The 17,662-nt window shown below is 44.5% G+C and overlaps 1 protein-coding gene across 1 annotated transcript in view; it reads left to right on the top strand.

Moving 5' to 3' along the window:
- Positions 1-8,732: 8,732 nt before the first annotated feature.
- LOC111952244 (contactin-1a) overlaps positions 8,733-17,662 on the top strand; it is a 122,265-nt gene continuing 113,335 nt past the window's right edge. The window contains 1 exon segment of the mRNA XM_070435316.1: positions 8,733-8,861. The gene's annotated coding sequence lies outside the window, so the exon portion shown is untranslated.

Below are 17,662 nucleotides of genomic sequence, written 5' to 3'. Positions count from 1 at the left end.
CATATATGTCTAATGTTAGCCCTGTTATTCATATATGTATAGTCAATGTAAAGCCTGTATTATCCTATGTTGGTAGTCTATGTAGCCTGTTATCCATAATTAGTTCTAATTTTTGTGCCTGCAATCCAATATAGTCTAATGTAGCCCCTCCTGTTATCCATCCGGCTTATAGTCCAATGTAGCCCGCCTGTTATTCCACATTAGTCTAAACGTAGCCTGTTATCCACATGTTAGTCTAAATGTAGCACTCGATGGGTCAAACCTCAGCCACCTCAAGGTCCTAAACGATTATCATAACAGCCATCGATAAAAGGACAATATACGTGCGCAGCGTATTCATCGACCTGGCCAAGGTGCTAGGCTTTCGACTTCTGGTCAGTCACCGCATTTCTTATCGGCAGACTCAACAGCCTTGGTTTCTTCAATGACTGCCTCGCCTGGCTTCACCAACTACTTCTCAGATAGAGTTCAGTGTGTCAAATCGGAGAGCCTGTTGTCCGGACCTCTGGCAGTCTCTATGGGGGATGCCACAGGATTCAATTCTCGGGCCGACTCTTTCTCTGTTATACATCATGATGTCGCTCTTGCTGCTGGTGATTTCTCTGATCTCACTTCTACGCAGACGACAGCCATTCTATTATATACTTCTGGCCCATCTTTTGACACTGTGTCTAAACAATCTCCAGACGAGCCTCTAATACTTGCAATTACAACACCCCTTCTGTGGCCTCCAACTGCTCTTAATTTGCAAGCCAAAACTAACTGCATGCTGCTTCAACCTATCGCTGCCCAAATACCCACCACCTGTCCTTAGGCATCACTTACTCTGGACGGTTTCTGACCTAAGAATATGTGGACAACTACAAATACCTAGGTGTCTGTGTAGACTGTAAACTCTCCTTCCAGACTCACATTAAGCATTCCTCAATCCAAAAATTAAATCCAAAATTAAATCTATGAGAATTGGCTTCCTATTTCGCAACAAAGGCTCCTTCACTCATGTTGCCTTGACACACTGAACTCTATCTGAGAAGTAGTTGGAGAACCAGGCGAGGCAGTCATTTGAGAAACAAAGGCTGGTGAGTCTGCCGAAAAGAATGCGGTGACTGACAGAGTCGAAAGCCTTGGCCAGGTCGATGAATATGGCTGCACAGTATTGTCTTTTATCGATGTCGTTTATGATGTCGTTTAGGACCTTGAGCGTTGCTGAGGTGCACCCATGACCAGCTCGGAAACCAGATTGCATAGCGGAGAAGGTACGGTGGGATTCGAAATGGTCGGTGATCTGTTAACTTGGCTTTCGAAGACTTTAGGAAGACAGGGTAGGATAGATATAGGTCTGTAACAGTTTGGGTCAGAGTGTCACCCCCTTTGAAGAGGGGGATGACCGCGGCAGCTTTCCAATCTTTAGGGATCTCAGACGATATGAAAGAGAAGTTGAACAGGCTAGTAAGAGGGGTTTCAATAATTGCGGCGGATAATTTTAGAAAGAGAGGGTCCAGATTGTCTAGCCCAGCTGATTTGTAGGGGTCCAGATTTTGCCGCTCTTTCAGAATATCAGCTATCTGAATTTGGGTAAAGGAGAAAGGAGAAATGGGGGAGGCTTGGGAAAGTTGCTGTGGGGGGTGCAGAGTTGTTGACCGGGGTAGTGGTAGCCAGGTGGAAAGCATGGCCAGCTGTAGGAAAATGCTTATTGAAATGCTCGATYATCGTAGATTTATCGGTGGTGACAGTGTTTCCTAGCCTCAGTACAGTGGGCAGTTGGGAGGAGTTTCTCTTATTCTCCATGGACTTTACTGTGTCCCAGAACTTTWTGGAATTTGTGCTACAGGATGCAAATTCCTGTTTTAAAAAGCTAGCCTTTGCTTTCCTAACTGCCTGTGTATATTGGTTCCTAGCTTCCCTGAAAAGTTKCATATCGCGGGGGCTATTYGATGCTAATGCAGTAYGCCACAGGATGTTTTTGTGCTGGTCRAGGGCAGTCAGGTCTGGAGTGAACCAAGGGCTATATCTGTTCTTAGTTCTACATTTTTTGAATGGGGCATGCTTATTGAAGATGGTGAGGAAAGCATTTAAAAAAATAACCAGGCATCTTCTACTGACAGAATGAGGTCAATATCCTTCCAGGATACCCGGACCAGGTCGATTAGAAAGGTCTGCTCGCTGAAGTGTTTTAGGGAGCGTTTGACAGTGATGAGTGGTGGTCGTCTGACCGCGGACCCATTACAGACGCAGGCAATGAGGCAGTGATCGCTGAGATCCTGGTTGAAGACAGCGGAGGTGTATTTAGAGGGCAGGTTGGTCAGGATGATATCTATGAGGGTGTCTGTGTTTAAATTCAAATTCTTTGTGGGTCTGTGTAATCTGAGTGAAATATGTCTCTCTAATATGGTCATACATTTGGAAGGAGTTAAAGCTCAGTTTCAACCTCATATTGTGGCTAGTGTGCACATAGCCAGTCTTTTCTTGAGAGCCAGGTCTGCCTAAGGCTGCCTTTCCTCAATAGCAAGGCTATGCTCACTGAGTCTGTACATAGTCAAAGCTTTCCTTAAGTTTGGGTCAGTGTCAGGATATTTTCTGCACTGTGTACTCTGTTTTAGGGCAAATGTTTTTTTTATATAGCATTCTAGTTTGCTCTGTTTTTCCAATGTGTCAATCTTTGGGTTTTTTCATTATTTGGTGGGTCTAATTGTGTTGCTGTGCTGGGGCTCTGTGGGGTCTGTTTTTGTGAACAGAACAGAGCCCAGTATCTCATAATGCCCTTTTGGCTGTCTATGCTCCTTTAGTCTTCCAGGCTTTATTAACGAAGTGTTTTCGGGACATGCTGGGACGGTGGCGTAGTGGTTAATAAGACAACATTTTGGTCTATTCTGCTGATCGTGGCACCCAGCATGTCTCATTAGTCAGGTCTGTGCCTGGAAGACTGTTTGAGCATGATCTACAATATACAGTGGGGAAGAACAAGTATTTGAAATACACTGGCCGATTTTGCAGGTTTTCTACTTACAAGCATGTAGAGGTCTGTAATTTTTATCATTAGGTACACTTCAACTGTGAGAGAGGAATCTAAAACAAAATCCAGAAAAATCACATTGTATGATTTTTTTAAATAATTAATTTTGCATTTTATTGCATGACATTGTCATGTTTTGTCATTGATTATCATGTCTTTGTCCCGTGTGCTTCCCTCGTGCTGGTCTTATTGAGTTCTTTCTCTTCTTCTCTGCTCTCTCTCTCCTCTCTCCCTCTCCCGCTCTCTCTCTCTCTATCGTTCCGTTCCTGCGTCCCAGCTGTTTCTCATTCTCCTAAAGACCTCATTTAACTCTTTACACCTGTCCCCTATTTTGCCCTCTGATTAGAGTCCCTATTTCTCCCTTGTTTTCCGCTCTTCGTCTTGTCGGATTCTTGTTTGATGTTTGCTGTTCTGTGTCCTTGTTCCGCCCTGTCGTGTTCTTTGCCCTTCTTCAGATGCTGTGTGTGAGCAGGTGTCTATGTCGTACGGCCGTGCCTTCGCGAAGCGACCTGCAGATCATGTGGTCGCGTTCCTAGTCGTTCTCTGCGTAAGTTGACGGAGAGGATTTCAGTTTCGCTGTTTGTGGATTTTAACCATTGATTTATATTCGCAGGAGAATCATTATTGTGTTTAATACTGTGGAATAAAGAGTCCTGGTTACTATTCGTGTCGCTTTTTGGGTCCTCATCTCACAAGCATACAGACCCATAAGTATTTGATGCAACTACCAAACAGTAAGAATTCCGGCCTCTCACACGACGTGTTAGTTTTTCTTTAAGAAGCCCTCCTGTTTTCTCTACTCAATTACCCTGTATTAACTTGCACCCTGTTTGAAACTCGTTTACCTGTATAAAAGAGGCCCTTGTCACACATCATCAAACAGATTTCCACTCTCCACAATGTGCCTAAGAGCAGAGAGCTAGTGTAAGGACATCAGGGCTGAAAATTTGTAAGACGCTGCAGCCCCCAAGGCTGGGATGGGCTTGCGGACAGATTAGGCAGCAGCTTGGTGTTTTAGAAGGAAACAACTGTTGGCGGATTATTAGAAAATGGTAAGAAGTTCAGAGATGAGGTGAACTGCACCCTCTGGGTCTGGGGCTCCAGCAAGATTTCACCGTTGGGGTCATCAATGATCATGAGGAAGGTGAGGATCAGCCCAGAACTACACGGCAGGACCTTGGTCCAATGACCTGAAGAGAGCTGGACGCGACAGTCTCAAGAAAACCATATAGTAACCACACTACGCCGTCATGGATTAAAATCCTGCAGCGCACGCAAGGTCCCCCTGCTTAAGCCAGTGCATGTCCAGGCCTGTCTGAAGTTTGCCAATGACATCTGGATGATCCAGAGGAGAAATGGGAGAAGGTCATGGTGGTCTGATGAGAAACAAAGAATAGAGCTTTTTGGTCTAACTCACTCGCCGTGTTTGGGAGGAAGAAGAAGTTGAGTTACAACCCCAAGAACCCATCGCTAACGCGGTGAAGCATGGAGGTGCGAAACATTCATTCTTTGGGGATGCTTTTTCTGCAAAGGGGACAGGGACGACGCTCTGCACGCGTATTGAGGGAGGTTATGGATGGGCCATGTATCGCGGATCTTGGCCAACAACCTCTCTTCGACTCAGTATAGAGCAAGATTTGAGAATGGGTCGTGGCTGGGTCTTCCAGCATGACAACGACACGAAGTACACAGCCATGGCAACTAAGGAGTGGCTCCGTAAGAAGCATCTCAAGGTCCTGGAGTGCCTAGCCAGTCTCCAGACGCTGAAGCCCAATAGAAAATCTTGGAGGTGAGCTGAAACTCCGTCATTGCCGCATGCGACAGCCCCGTAAACTGAAGGATCTGGAGAAAGATCTGTAGGGAGGAGTGGGCAAAATCCTGCTCGCAGTGTGTGCAAACCTGTCAAGAACTACAGGAAACGGATGATCTCTGTAATTGCAAACAAGGTTTCTGTACCAATATTAAGTTCTGGCTTTTCTGATGTATCAATATCACTATGTGCGCAATAAAATGCAAATTAATTACTTAAAAATCATACCAAGGTGATTTTCTGGATTTTTGTTTTAGATTCGTCCCTTGCTCCTAGTTGAAAGTGTACCTATGATAAAATGACAGACCTCTACATGCTTTGTAAGTAGGAAACCTGGCCAATCGGCAGTGTATGAAATACTTGTTCTCCCCACTTGTATATATATATTTAGTATGGTTGTATATATATATAATTATACAAGAGCACAGGTATGTACTCACAAGACCAACGGACATGGGGCATAATCAACAAGGACAATGTGGAATAGAGTGCACATATATACACATACTAATCGGGGAATGGGAACCAGGGTGTGCATAATGAGACAAGACAGTCCGGGGTTGGTGGTAATGAATCAAATTCAGTGTCCCTAGAAGGCCGGTGACGTAGAACCTCCGGAGCTGGTGAACAGAATGAGCAGCAGTACCGGGGGATGCCATGACAGTACCCCCTCCCCTTCCCCCGAGAAGGACGTCACCGGCCTCTGAGACGACCACAGGTGCAAGTCGGTCAGTGCGCCGGCGGTGAAAATCCCTGGTCAGCAAATTGTCCAGKATGTCCATCGCAGGAAACCCKCACCGCTCCTCTGGGCCGTACCCCTCCCAGTCGATGAGGTACAGGAGACGCCCCGCCCRATGCCTCGAATCCAAGACMGAGTACGCCGGACCTCCCTCGATGTCCAGCGGAGGAGGAGGGGAGTCACTGGGTCCAGCCTTAGCGAGGGGACCAGGCACCACTGGCCTGAGGAGAGACACATGAAAAGTTGGGTTAATGCAGTAATCAGCAGGGAGTTGCAAACGGTACATTACTTAACCCTCCCTGGGACTTTAAACGGCCCCATAAACCGCGGGCTCAGCTTCCGGCAGGGCAGGAGGAGGGGCAGGTTCTGGGTGGAGAGCCTGACCCGGTTGCCTGGAGAGAAAACAGGCGCCTCAATGCGGCTTTTCTTTGTTTTAGAGCCAAAAATATTGTGAATCTGTTGTGTTTTAACCATACGTCTCATTTTTGGATAGATAACTGTTCATATTGTTGTTTGTTAAGTGTTTTCCAATTTTCCCAGAAGTGGTTAGTCTATGGATTCTTCAATTACATTGTGCTGATTATTGACGTACTGTTGCTTCTTCTTTCGTAGTGTATTTCTGTATTGTTTTAGGCTCAAGTTTTCTGGGTCTATGTTTTTGGTTGGATAGGTTTCTCGATTTCTTTCTTAGGTTTTTGCATTCCTCATCAAACCATTTGTAATTTATGATAATATTCGGTTTTCTGTTTGACATTTTTAGATTTGATAGGGAAGCTGAGAGGTCAAATATACTGTTAAGGTTTTCTACTGCCAAGTTCACACCATCACTATTAAAGTGAAACTTTTTGTCCAGGAAGGGGTCCAAAAGGGACCCCACACTAGGTTTCCACACTACTTTCCTTCCATCTATAGATTTCTTAATATTACTCAGTTCCTTTGGCTTTGATGCCTCATGATATAGTTTTGCTCTGTTCAAGAAGACTGTGATTTTGCTGGGATCTGATAGGGGTGTCAGTGGGCTGACTGTGAACGCTCTGAGAGACTCTGGGTTGAGGTCAGTGATAAAGTAGTCTACAGTACTACTGCCAAGAGATGAGCTATAGGTATACCTCTCTCTCTCTCTCTCCTTCTGTAGTGTGATCAAAGGTTGAGAGAGCGTCTGCTCCTGATGTGAAGAGTCTGGCCCTTTGTGTTCATATGTAAATGTGGCCTTTTCCACCACAGGCCTGAGAGACCGAGATGATCGTTTTTTATGATTGCTCTGTGACATTTCCATATGGCTGACGAATGGTGAGCCAAGACACTCACATCTGTTAAGAGGCCAACCGTCTAACCCCTCAGAGTGTGTCCCCTTCTGCTGATCAACAATAGTATACCTAGAGTTTATAAAACTGAAATGGCACTACGTTAAGGGGTCATTTTACTATTTTTTGTTGTTGTTGATATCCACCGTTAATCGGCCTATTTTGCAAATACGCCTCATAGTTATCCCACTGGCAAGCCTTTGTTTACTTCCTGGCAAAGTCTCAGGGTCATGCAAAATGCTATGAAATGCCCCTTTAATGTGATGGTTCCCCCCTGCATCTCTATCTAATCGAAGGAGCTATTTCCTTGGGGGAGCTAGCTGATACAGTCAACAGAGGCTCTCACAACCCTAGGTCAGTGTACCACCAGTGTGTGTGTGTGTGTGTGTGTGTGTGTGTGTGTGTGTGTGTGTGTGTGTGTGTGTGCACCACTGGGTGGGTGATACATAAAGTGAGAGTGCTTTTGTTCTAATACTCTGACACTAATGCCCTCTGTCTCCTCCCCTCCACCCGATATCCTTATGGCACCGTGGGGATTGTATCCCCGTCCTCACCTCCCACCAACCTGAACACACACACACGAGCGCACACACGTCCCGTGTGGATTTGGGTTTCAGGGATGGAGATACCTTGGGTTGAGTCCCAAAGGGGATCAGTAGAGGGTTAAATCATGACATCCCCCCTCTCCTCTTCAGTCTCTTCACTCTTCTTCTCTCATACGTCTCCCTCCCCCCTCTCTCTCTGTCTCTCTGTCTCTCTCACTCTCTTTCTCACACTCTCTCTGTCTCTCACTCTCTCTGTCTCTCACTTTCTCTCTCTGTCTCTCACTTTCTCTCTCTGTCTCTGCACTTTCTCTACCACATATGTGACAATGATCTATTCTCTAGAAAGACAGTAGGGTGGTAGCTGTTTATGAGTCACCCTGGAGATTGATAGAAGACAATGCCATTCATATCCTACTGTATGTACACTGCCATGTTTCTCAGATGAATGACAGTTATTCGAAAGATTGACATACAAATCTTGGATTACTGGTAGCAAAATATCATTGAGGACCTTATATTTTATACAATGTACACAGTCCCTAGACATTTTTTGAGCATGTCATCATTGCTGATTTAAATGTTTTCACTGTAGCCCTAAGCATAAGCATTGGTACCAAAATATAATTGAGGGCCTTTAAGTATCTTGTATACATTCACAGCAATGCAATGCTTGTAGACATGTTTTGAGGAGGTCATGTGGATTGGGATTTAACTTTTTAAAATTACTAGTGACCTACTCTCTGTGAGTCTTGTTTGTCTCCGCTAATCTTGATGTGGAACAACGTGATAGTACGCATGACAACATGCGTGTCACCAAGGCCATTCACTTTACCTTAGGGCATTAATGCACGATGGAGAAAATAATAGCCTACATCTCTCTCATATCTCCACTTACGTAGACTGCTTCAGGCAATGTCGTTCTCATTTTTAAAACATATATAATGATGCCTGCACACTGGGCACGCACTGGTTGAATCAACGTTATTTCCACGTCATTTCAATGAAATTGGAATAGACGTTGGAATAGACGTGGAATAGACGTTGAATTGATGTCTGTGCCCAGTGGTATGCTATTTAATATTAAAATAGGCTACTGCATTTTCTCATTGAAGTACTGACATCACCCGGGTACAGTTCATGTTTAGGCAAAATGAAAACGATACCATCACACTGCAGAATATGTAAAACAACACTTAGCTATGATCAATCCTCCGTTATGTTGTCAGATCTCTTCTGTTATGAACACATCTTTTGGACTGGGTGGCTGCTCCTGTCGCCCAATGAAAGTTCCGTATAGCGCCCCCTATAGCCATCCGTCCAATCGAAGAGGACAAGGCAGAGACGCAGCTGCCTGTCAGTTTCTTCCCTGCTCCTAGTTCCTGAGCACCCGGCGATGACCCAGGCGTGAGTCGTGAATGTACACGGACGGACGGATCGTTCGCTATTGCAGGTAAGAAGATGAGCAGCTTCAGCGATTCTATGTATTTGATTTCCCCCCCCCCCCCTAGAAAAGCCGTGTCTTTGCAGCACTGGGCAAAGCAAGGGTAATCAGTGTTGTTTACAATGATTGAGATGGGGACGAAGTGATGGAGCCTACCGCAATGCAGAATCGTGTACAATTTAGACAAGTTTGTGCATCTTGCATTCTCGCTCTATTATTCGCGACTGCAAAACGGACTATACAGACGATCTTGAGACGATGCTGTTTGCACATTGATATAAAACGTTATTCTGGGTGACTTTGGTGGCATGCATTTTCCATGCACGGGCAGACAAGACAGTGCGCTGGCTCCACGGTCTTGAAGGCAGGAATAGTGTGATTGCATTTGATCCACGTTACGGATGATTAGCTACACACCTGTGTGTGCGTTGTTAATGAATGACATTCATAAAACCTTAAACATATAAAATATCTATCCCTATACGTTAGGATATTGTTATTATAGGCTAGACAGCAGGATATCTAATGCTTCACCTATTCTTTCCTAGTAATTGATTTAGAAACAGTCGGCGATTCACTGTAAACAGACCAATCCCTGCAAGATTAACATTTCAATTATTGTGAACTATCCGGAGCAGAAAATATAGGTCGCTGGGTTCATTGTAGCCTGCTAGTTGTAGCCCCAACAGACGGCGGTAGCATATCACAGCATCATCCGGCAATCACCTCAACCACTAGAATGTCAGCCAGGTTGTCAGCCAAGGTACCATGTCATGGGCGCGTCCTGCCTGGGTTTTCGCCGTATTTTTTGCTACTGAAGACTCCACCGACGGCCTAGTCTGCACTATGATAGATGAGGTATAAACGATTCAATAGGACAGATGCAATGGACATGCTGGACTGTTGGCCAAGAGCCAATTCAACCCAACGTATTCAGTTTCATAAATCTGACGCGAACTGTCAGAAGGATTTCACGGGATGCTTGTCATTTTGATAGGTTTCTGAATCCTATAAACTGGACTGCTAATGTAATGCATCTTCTGCTGTCCCGTGCCCTGCAAAGTCGGACCAAATTCTGACTTGGTGTATGAGGAAGGATAAGGCTCTTGCTGCTGTATACCATAACAGACCTGAGTTGAAGTAGTATTTTTTCTCTCTCGGATACTTCAACTACTTGATTGAGCATGCCTGGCACAATGGAACCAGTGTAATAGTCCCGAAAGTAAGTTAATATGATGTCAGTAAATGTTTCCCTCATTGCTTTGGAACAGTTTCAGCACAGTCAAAGCAGCCAGAGAAGCATATATGAGAAACACATTACATAACAGTCACTGGCCCCCCCAAGACATTTCTGGCTCTGCCCAGGACCATCATGTCCTATCATGCGTTTCAAATGTGCAGCCTCAGTGGAGTTGGAGCTGTCATTGGGTTTGGGGAGTCCTCTGTCGGTGTTTCTGTGACACAACTGAACCCAGAGATAGGTCCAGATAGGACATCCTTTGAGAAAGACTCACCAGCAGAAATGCCAGGAGCAAGGAAAAATATATTTTCTTCCATCTGCACCCGATCACGGGGCTCACTAAAATGAAGTTGCTTTGCATGTATGTAGTCCTATTTTCTCAACCACTTTTCTCTTTCATTCCTGAATTACATGGCTGAAACCCACGCAGAATCAAATTTGTGTGTCACATCACTTCTATATGGATTTCGCTACACCTGCAATAACATCTGCTAAATATGTGTATGTGACCAATAACATTTGATTTGATTTTTATCTGTGGCATTACCATGGTGTCGGTGACCCTCTTGAGGAGAGGAGACCAAATGCATTGGCCACACCAGTGGTTCCCAAACTTTCTATTGTCCCCTCCCCCTCCAACCATTGAACCTCCAGCTGCGCACCCCCTCTAGCACCAGGGTCAGCGCACTCTCAGATGTTGTTTTTTGTCATCATTGTAAGCCTGCCACACACACACTATACAATACGTTTGTTAAACAAGAATGAGTGTCAGTGTTTGTCACAATTCTGCTCGTGGGAAGTGACAAGGAGCTCTTATAGGACCAGGGCACAAATAATAATAATAATAATCAATACTTTTGCTCTTTATTTAACCATCTTACATATGAAACCTTATTTGTTCATGGAAAATGGTGAATGACTCATCACAGGTTAATGAGAAGGGTGTGCTTGAAAGGATGCACATAACTCTGCAATGTTGGGCTCTATTGGAGAGAGTCTCAGTCTTAAATCATTTTCCACACACAGTCTGTGCCTGTATTTAGTTTTCATGATAGGGAGGGCTGAGAATCCACTCTCACATAGGTACGTGGTTGCAAAGGGCATTAGTGTCTTAACAGCACGATCTGCCAAGGCAGGATACTCTGAGCGCAGCCCAATCCAGAAATCTGTCAGTGGCTCCTGATTAAATTACATTTTCACAGAACCACTTGATGCAATTTCAATGAGGCTTGTTCAGATATCGGTAAGTGGACTGGAGGCAGGGCATGAAGGGATAACGAATCCAGTTGTTTGTGTCATCCGTTTTGGGAAAGTACCTGCGTAATTGCGCACCCAACTGACTCAGGTGCTTTGCTATATCACATTTGACATTGTCCGTACGCTTGAGTTCGTTTGCACAGAAAGAATCATACAATGATGGAAAGACCTGTGTGTTGTCCTTGTTAATTCAGACAGAGAAGAGCTCCAACTTCTTAATCATAGCCTCAATTTTTGTCCCGCACATTGAATATAGTTGCGGAGAGTCCCTGTAATTCACTATTCAGATCATTCAGGGGAGAAAAAAAAACATCACCCAGATAGCCCAGTTGTGTGAAAATGATGGTCAGTAATGAAAACTTTAAGCTCGTCTCTCAATTTAAAAAAACTTGTCAATACTTTGCCCCTTGATAACCAGCGCACTTCTGTATGTTGTAAAAGCGTTACATGGTCGCTGCCCATATCATTGCATAATGCAGAAAATACACGAGAGTTCAGGGGCCTTGCTTTAACAAAGTTAACCATTTTCACTGTAGTGTCCAAAACGTCTTTCAAGCTGTCAGGCATTCCCTTGGCAGCAAGAGCCTCTCGGTGGATGCTACAGTGTACCCAAGTGGCGTCGGGAGCAACTGCTTGCACGCGCGTTACCACTCCACTATGTCTCCCTGTCATGGCTTTTGCGCCATCAGTACAGATAGCAACATGAGCAGCAGCTGCGTTTGGTTACATATGGACCATGGGTGGAATTCCCGCGAGAGAGTAACGGTTAATGTGATTGGATGCTAATTATTTGACTAGGCTACCTGTATTTGACATTGTGTTGTTATTTCGCTGAAGACTAGATGGTTGAATTTTATCTTTGGCAGTGAAACGAGGCTACTCAGGCGAGAAAAAAACTTCACTCAAATGTATAGCCCCGTTGGAAAATATCAATGGACTGTTTGAAAATGTGAAGGGAAAAAAAGTACAATAAAAAAAAGAAATATATATATATATATAAAAATGTGAATGACATTTTTATTTGGCGTACCCCCGACGGCATGGCGCGTACCCCTGGGATACGCATACCCCAGTTTGGGAATACCTGGGCTACACAATAGAGCTTGGTCCTGCTACAAAGTCTTGTCTATTATTCTGTCTTCTTGCCTATTAGGCATTATGCCAACCTCACAATTGCAACATCATCAAAACATGAACCATATGTCTATTTTCAGACTGAGATACTTTGAATGTTGCTCTTTGGACTACTGGACTACTTCGGTTCAGAAATGTGGTCCTTTTTGTGTGATATATACTGAATTGGTACAGCTCCATAACAAATTGACTAAACCTCTTAGTCTTAAATCAGTGATTTAGAAAGCAGGGAAGTTGAAGTCCTGGATGGCTGCCATTTGAGATTAAAGTCATCCAAAGGACTTTTTGTGAGATTTGATTTGTCCCAAGATATCCCTCCCCAAACCCAAGCTTTCCAAAGACCCCTAGGGAGTCAAAGCATTAGCTGGTCAGAGAAAACAAATATAGTCGGTTTTTGAGATTTGGGTTTGATAATGAAGGTACTCTGGGTCTGGGACTCAGAGTGATTGGCAGCCCTGGTATTTGACATCAGCAGGGGGTAGATTGTTAGGCAATGTTTATTTGGTCACGTGGAAAGCAATGGTGGCCACTCTCAAAGAAAGACATCTCCAGAGCCCATCTGAGTGTTTTTCAAAATGAACACGCTTACTCAAGAGACCAAGGATATAAGCAAACTCACACACTAGGCTTGGGTGGTATCCAGATTGTTACACCGGGATATACGGTAATACCGGCACTGAACGCAGATGCCGCTGTTTTCACCCCACTGATACTCTGTAATCTGAAAGTTAGCAATGTTAACAAGTACACGTAAAATCCCATAAGAGAATGCTAACCAAATGCTAACATTTTGTACAGTTTCTGACTTAAACTGTATAAGTATACAACTAAATAACACCTTAATTGGGGTGAGTGGGCTTGTGGTAATGGCTGGAATGGTATCAAATATGGCTTCCATATTTTTATTTAGCTAGGCAAGTCAGTTAAGAACAAATTCTTATTTACAATGGCGGCCTAGGAACAGTGGGTTACCTGTCTTGTTCAGGGGCAGAACGACAGATGTTTACCTTGTCAGCTTGGGGATTCAATCTAGCAACCTTTCGGTTACTGGCCATACGCCCTAACCACTAGGCTACCTGCCGCCATGTTTGATACCATTCCATTTGCTCCATTGCAGCCATTATTATGAGCCATCCTCCCCTCAGCAGCCTCCACTGCTACTCCCAGTTTGCTGCATGCAAAAAAATAATATTAGCCAGCAAGGTTCTTGATCCAGGAGGGGATTCTCTTCTAACCACTTAGCTAGATAGCTAACTAGCTACTAAATTAGCAAACCAAATGCACAACTGTGGAGCATTTAGCACATTTTAGACAGTTAACTTAATCGTTGTAAGATATCTAGCTGGCAAACATTTAGTTGTGAAGTCCATACTTTAACTAGATCACCTGGTGCATTCTGCACAACAGTGAGTGACTCACAAGGCTCCGGTCTCTTGTCGCTGTGTGCTTGTAAACAAACACCGCGTGACACTTGACTGGGGACTACCATAAACTTCATAATAATGTGACAGGTTAAAGGAAGAACACAATGTTCTTTATCTCCTAACGAATTGCACAAGATGATTGCTGGTATTTACTTAAAAAGTAGCGACAAATATTCAAATGAAATATTGTATTAACGGTATTGACGGTATTGAAACGCATCCCGTGTCTTTTTCCAAATAGCCCAGTATACGGTATATACGTATACCGCCCAAGCCTAACACACACACACACACACACACACACACACACACACACACACACACACACACACCACACACAACACACACAACACACACCACACACACACACACACACACACACACACACACACACAGCTCTAAGCCTAAGTGCTGTAACGATGGGGACAAAAACCCTTTCCCTTTTCCTCATCCCGCTGACAAACATGTGACGCTCTGGTCTTGATGGTCTCTTCAGATTGCTCAGAAATTTCACCCAACCTCCATCAATAAAGAGAGGATCACTAATGGTACCGCTAGCTGGCTAGCTTTGTGAGAGAGACATGACGTCTTCTTCTGTTTGCTCGGAGACAGACCCCTCTGTTCCATCCAGAAGGGGGGGAAAGGCCCTCAGTCCGTCCCTACTGCCTTCTCTGTGCTCTCGCTCATCTTTGTATGTGTTTAGTCCCTACTGCCATCTCTGTCTGTGCCGCAGGCCTGTCATTCTCCACGTCTGTGGGTTGTCCTTCTCGCTCATGTATCAGAAGGGTTGGTCCATTTAGCTCTTTGTTCAAACCCAGAGAGAGAGAGAAATACAGGTTGTCAGTTAGTCCCCACTGCTATCTCTGTATGCGTATTGTCATGCAGTACTGTATGTTAGTGATGCGCAGGGTTGACTGATAACCCGTAGTCCCCGCGGTTATATCCGCATGGCCAGGGGGGTTTAGTATCATGAAATATTGTGTGGATGAAGGGCGGGCAGATTGAATAAAGAGAAAACAAGACCTTAAATAAATCCATGAATGTATAATTCTTGTGCAATTGATTTGTAGGATACATGGAGGTTGTTCTTTCAATATTTCAGGCTATCCTGGCATTAGTGCGTAAGCCTATGGCCTAACTATATGCGTGCCAAATAGCCTACAGGCCAGTCTCCAAATGTTTTGGGAACGGGCAGAAAAGTTCACGTTGATCCTCAGAGGCAAAAATGACAATATCGGTGTTTAATTCACTAAAAGAAAAGCTGTGAAATGGAGAGTTGAAACTAAAGAGAAGGGAGGGCCACAAAAGTTATGTTTGGGAATGATTTGTCGAAGTGGTAAAAGAGGATGATGTTTACGTGTGATGATTGTGAGGCGCTGTACAAATTCGACAGCCACAAGACGGGGACTTAAAATAGGCCTATGGCACGTCAAGGGGAATGTAGCCTAGTGTTCAGATGAGTTAAATGGAAACTGAAATCTGGACACTGACTGTAGGTTTATAACCTCTCACATACTGTAGCTTTAATATTAACTCCTGCAGAATTAAGCATTTCATGCAGTAAAATTATACACCAAATGTAGGCTAAATTTTGACTCAGGAACAGGAGTGGATAAATATGATTTCTTTCTTTCATTATCTTGAGAGAATGTAAATGTCTGTAGAGGTGCTGTCTTTATCAGCATCATAAAGCGGATAGTATTTTAATCATATATATTATGCATCCAAGTCGAACTGAAATCTAATCAGTAACATGTTGGGTCGTTTTCACAGCTTTGTTTTTTTTCTCCAATCGGTCAAACTGATGCCATTTGAAGATTWTGCACAGAAAATCGTGCATTTTATCCCCGGTCCCTAAACGTCTTTTGCTCCGTGAAAGAAGCAGAGATGACAGAGAAAACTTGATCAATGTCAGAATGAACGTTTCAATCTAGTTATCAATCTATTACATTATTATGTTGAGCAAGGGTGTATTTAGTCTTCTATGGCAACATATAGGCTAATGACAGAAGAGAATCTGCATGTAGCCTATTTAATTATAGACACGTTTACGAACAAATAGCCGACCAAAAAGTAAAAAATTATAAGCAGAGACATATCCAAATCCTGTGCTCGCTGTAAAAATAAATAAATGGTTCTATATTTGCAGGGGGGCGGGCCTCAGAACTTCACTTTATCACATACAGTCATGCGGGTTGCGGATGGGTTATTAGCATTTGCGGGTGAACAAACCGCTGACCCACACACCACTACGGTATGTGCTACAGGCTCGTCATTCTCTCTMTGTGTGGGTTTGAATTCACATAACATTTTTGGTGGCACTTCTGTGTTGCCTAGTGCCTACCTGTGTCCAATGACTTCAGCTGCTTTAGGTTGTTGCTAGGGCTTAGAAGGGCTAGTTATTATCTTTAAGGAATCACTTATGTTCAAGGCACTGAACTTGAAGAGGTAAATCGGTGCATTTAGTGTGTGCTTTAGTGTTTGTGTGGATGTGTGGCATCCAGCCCTGCAGCCCATGTGTCCACACCATCTCTATTTTCAGTGTGATAGGTGACGTAGCCCTGCAGAGGAGTGTAACATTTGATTTGATTTGAGTGGTACTATGACAGGTAACGTAGCCCTGCAGAGGAGTGGGACTATGATAGGTAACGTAGCCCTGCAGAGTGGGACTATGATAGGTAACGTAGCCCTGCAGAGGAGTGGGACTATGATAGGTAACATAGCCCTGCTGCAGAGTGTGACTATGACAGGTAACATAGCCCTGCAGAGTGGGACTATGATAGGTAACATAGCCCTGCAGAGGAGTGGCTATGAAGGTAACATAGCCCTGCAGAGTGGGACTATGATAGGTAACGTAGTCCTGCAGAGGAGTGGGACTATGATAGGTAACATAGCCCTGCAGAGTGTGACTATGACAGGTAACATAGCCTGCAGAGTGGGACTATGATAGGTAACATAGCCCTGCAGAGGAGTGGACTATGATAGGTAACATAGCCCTGCAGAGGAGTGGGACTATGATAGGTAACGTAGTCCTGCAGAGGAGTGGGACTATGATAGGTAACAGCCCTGCAGAGGAGTGGGACTATGATAGGTAACATAGCCCTGAAGAGGAGTGGGACTATGAATAGGTAACGTAGGCTGCAGAGGAGTGGGACTATGACAAGGTAACATAGCCCTGCAGAGGAGTGGGATATGATAGGTAACTAGCCCTGAAGAGGAGTGGGACTATGATAGGTAACGTAGGCCTGCTGCAGAGGAGTGGGACTATGATAGGTAACATAGCCCTGCAGAGTGGGACTATGATAGGTAACGTAGCCCTGCAGGAGAGTGGGACTATGAAGAGTAACTAGCTAGCCCTGCAGAGTGGGACTATGATAGGTAAGTAGCCTGCAGAGGAGTGGGACTATGATAGGTAATCATAGCTCTGCAGAGTGGGACTATGATAGGTAACGTAGCCCTGCAGAGGAGTGGGACTATGATAGGTAACGTAGCCTGCAGAGGAGTGGGACTATGATAGGTAACGTAGCCCTGCAGAGGAGTGGGACTATGAATAGGTAACAGTAGCCCTGCAGAGGGAGTGGGACTATGAGAGGTAACATAGCCCTGCAGAGTGGGATTATGATAGGTAACATAGCCCTGCAGAGTGGACATATGACAGGTAACATAGCCCTCGCAGAAGAGTGGAGGACTATGACAGGTGACATAGCTCTGGCGATGAGGAGTGGGACTATGACAGGTAACATAGCCCCGAGGAG

Source organism: Salvelinus sp. IW2-2015, linkage group LG26 (genome assembly GCF_002910315.2).
Source record: "Salvelinus sp. IW2-2015 linkage group LG26, ASM291031v2, whole genome shotgun sequence".
Classification (NCBI taxonomy): Eukaryota; Metazoa; Chordata; class Actinopteri; order Salmoniformes; family Salmonidae; genus Salvelinus; species Salvelinus sp. IW2-2015.
The sequence above is the reverse complement of the archived record's forward strand: the minus strand, read 5'-3'. Positions and strand labels throughout refer to the sequence as shown.